We start from the raw sequence: 3,718 nt of genomic DNA, 5'->3' as shown, positions 1-3,718 counted from the left end.
ACTGCAGCTTTGAACTCTCGGGCTCAGGTGATTCTTCCACCTCAGTCTCCTGCACAGCTGGGATTACAGGTGTGCACACCATGCCCGCTAATGTTTTGTGTTTTTGTTTTTGTAGAGACAGGGTTTACCATGTTGTCCAGGCTGGTCTTGAACTCTGGGGCTTGGGTGATCCTCCCGCCTCAGCTTCCCAAAGTGCTGGGATTACAGTCGTGAGCCACCATGCCCAACCTAAATAAACTTTACTGTACCAGGCTCACCCCCAAAATTTTAAAGGTTAGAAGTAAGGGCAAAAATAGAAAGGCTTATGTCTAAATATCTAGAAGTTGGAAGTCAAGCTGAAAAACTGTTAAATAAAATATGTTTGATCCTCCTACCTTGACAAATAAAATTTTATAACATCTTGAAAAGCTGCACCAGAGTGTGAGGTCCTGGGGGGCACAGGGCCTGGCCTACCCCTTCTCTTCTCGCCCAAGGCTCTGTCCTGTACCTTGAGGGGCCTGGTGCGCATGTGTTAAATACTTTAAAAAACAAAGCTTCAAAACTTATGTCACCTAAATAACTCATATCTCAAAATTGTCTGCTCATGCCAGATTTTGTCATGAAATAAATGCAGGCCCAATGATAAGAGCAGTGCACACCTGTTCCGACTTGGGGCTTTGCAGAGGTAGGACCTTGTTCACCTGAGCTCTTTTTGAAACTGTCCAGTCTGCACATCTGAGTGCTGTCCACAACCCGGTCCTTCTCCTTGACACAAATAGCTCCTTCCTGGGGTCTAGCGTTGTACTCAGCCAGCAAGACCTGTCCTCTGGAGGATGGACTTGGGAAAGAAATTGAAGCAGGCCTGGGAATCCGCCTATAGGACCTTGAGCAAGGGGTCTTGGGTTTCTTTGAGGTCTAGAAGGGGAGGTAGGCGCTCTCATTGGGCTTATTCTCTTAGCTCCTCTCAAACCTTGGCCTATCAGGATGGGTGCAGTAGAAGAACAAAGTACATCCAGGATGGGCGCCCTTCTTTCCTGGGCCTAAGGATGACATTTATCCCAGCTACAAAAAGTTATGTCACATATGTACAGTTTCAGGAATGCACCCCTTGCATTCTCTCTGCTTCCCACCCCTTCCACTGCAGATAACTGTTTTAAATTTTGTGCTAATCATTGCCTTGCTTTACTTCACAATTTTTCCATGAATACTTATACATTGGAGGGATATTTATCTGGCCATGGAACTACATATAAACAGAACTGTCCTCATGTATTCTTCTAAGATTGCATTTTTCATTCAACAAATTCTGTTCTGTGGTTCGCTCACATTGGAAGCATGTAGCTGGGGGATCACATATGGTCACCACATGACATACGTAATCACCATGTACTTATCTGCTCTACTGTCAATGGGCATTTGGATTATGTCCTATTTTAAGCTCATACACACAATGATGCTACAACTTGAAAATATAGGGACTGATGTTCTACAAAGGCAGTTCTACAACTGGCTTAATGAAGCGGTCGCTTCTTAGTAAGAAGAAATGGAATGGCTACCAATCCTATTCTAGCACTCCAGTAGCATCATAATGGCTACTAGAAGTGAAACATGTTGTTAGGAATATGAATAAATCCCCGGCATGCTGCTGCAATCCTCTTTCCCCAATCTTGTCCGAACTATTTTTAGCCATCATGTCAAGTGTTCCAACATTTGTCTCTTAATTCAACAGACTCCTACCACTCTCTACCCCTTAGCACTCTGGCCTGCCTCCACTGTTTTCCTTGAATCCACCAGCACTAATGAAATTGAGCTTTCGCCTGTGTCACGTTTGATGACAGAGGAAGCTTCGATTCATCTCCTGTCCTCTCCGCACATTCCCTTATGTATCCACACATTGTGCTACCTCCCATCGTTTGGAACCCACCTGCCGCACCCCCCAGAGCACATGGTCCATCATCAGCACAATCTCCTGAAGATGCAATTCTTCTGCAAGCCTTCCCTTCACCCCATATTTTAACCGACAGTGACTCTCCCCAGAGGATCCTGCTTCCCTGACAGCCCCTCACGTGGCTGCAGTTTCCATTTTTACCCCACTGTATTCCATCCTCAACACAGCAGTCAGAGGGATCCTTTTAAGCCAAGGTCGGCTTGGTTTAAAACATCACTCCTCTGCTCAAAACCCTCCAGCGACACAACTCCCAGTTCTGCCCTGAGTTCTGCCCTGAGTGGGAACACCAGGCCAAACTACCCGCCAAGCCTCCAGTGGCTTCTATGAATTTATCTTCCTTTTTTTTTTTCTGCTCACTTAGCTCCAGCCACAGTGGCTTCCCTGTCTCCTGCAGACACACCGACCGTGCTGCTGCCTGATGACTTCACGCAGGTCTTTCCCTCTGAGCATCCCCGTGACCAGCACCCTCTTCACCTTCACATTTTTTTGTTGTTGTTCAAGAATTACCTTCTCCATCAGATACATCCTGACCACTCTATTTAAAACTTCAAATCTCATCTGCACCTTCAGCACTCACAATGCCCAATTCTTACCCATTCTACAATTTTTCCAATGCATCTTCTCTTCTAACATACAATATCAATCAATCTATCTATCTATCTATCTATCTATCTATCTATCTATCTATCTGGTCTTGTTGCCCAGGCTGGCGTGCAATGGCACCATCTTGGCTCACTGCAACCTTTGCCTCCTGGGTTCAGTGATTCCCCTGCCTCTGCTTCCTGAGTAGCTGGGATTACAGGCACCTGCCACCATGCCCGGCCAATTTTATTTTTTGTATTTTTAGTAGAGTCGGAGTTTCACCATATTGGCCAAGTTGGTCTTGAACTGTTCTCAGGAGATCCACCCGCCTCAGCCTCCCAAAGTGTTGGGATTGCAGGCATGAGCCACTGTACCCAGCCTATATTTTTAATTATATCTGTAGTCTATAGTTTTTATCCCCTAGTAGAATGTAAACTCCCCAAGGGCAGGGAATCTTTGTTTTGTTCTCTGATATATCCCAATTGCTTAGAACTGTGCCTGTCACATGAGAGGCAACCAGAACACGTTTATTGAATAAATGGAATGAATATACTTATGAGCTAATTCAAAAAACAAATTGGTTGGCCTAGGATAATATGATATTAGTGAACTTATGTTGAGGCTTATTTATCCTAGCTTTTTTTCCTAGCTATTTACTAATCAATTGTTCATCTGTCAAGTCACAGCATACAATTAAATCTAACTTGGGACTAAATCAATGATTCCAAAGTAATTCAGAGTTATCTTTTTATAAGCTTGTCACCATCTCTTCTTTATGTTCCTACTAAGGCATGCACTTCAACTTTTCAGAGCCAAACAATGGCTGTTGCCCAGTTTCCTCTCGCTGTAAGCCTGTTCACAAATACAACATCATTAATCCTTTCCACTGTTGCACACTTTTTTCTTTTTCTGTGGCTAAAAAACCAACAAACTATTTGTGCTACACTGGCACTTTTTAGATCACTTTAAATAGTTATCCATTCTGCCTTTAGGCCAAAGCACTTAACTTGGGTCCATTCTAGCCTTGCCTTGCCTTTTGCCTTTCTCTCCTTCCTTCCTTCCTTTCTTCCTTCCTTCCTTCTTTCCTTCCTTCCTTCCTTCCTCTCCTTCCTTCCTTCTTCTCTCTTCTCTCTTCCTTCCTTCCTTCCTTCCTTTCTTTCTTTCTTTCTTTCTTTCTTTCTTTCTTTCTTTCTTTCTTTCTTTCTTTCT

The 3,718-nt window shown here is 43.9% G+C and overlaps 1 protein-coding gene across 11 annotated transcripts in view; it reads right to left on the bottom strand.

Moving 5' to 3' along the window:
* Positions 1–3,718, bottom strand: part of DOCK10 (dedicator of cytokinesis 10) — a 277,707-nt gene that overhangs the window by 65,087 nt on the left and 208,902 nt on the right. The gene's annotated exons all lie outside the window — the stretch shown is intronic.

The sequence above is a fragment of the Cebus imitator genome, unplaced genomic scaffold (genome assembly GCF_001604975.1).
Source record: "Cebus imitator isolate Cc_AM_T3 unplaced genomic scaffold, Cebus_imitator-1.0 Scaffold57, whole genome shotgun sequence".
NCBI classification, from domain to species: Eukaryota; Metazoa; Chordata; class Mammalia; order Primates; family Cebidae; genus Cebus; species Cebus imitator.
The sequence above is the reverse complement of the archived record's forward strand: the minus strand, read 5'-3'. Positions and strand labels throughout refer to the sequence as shown.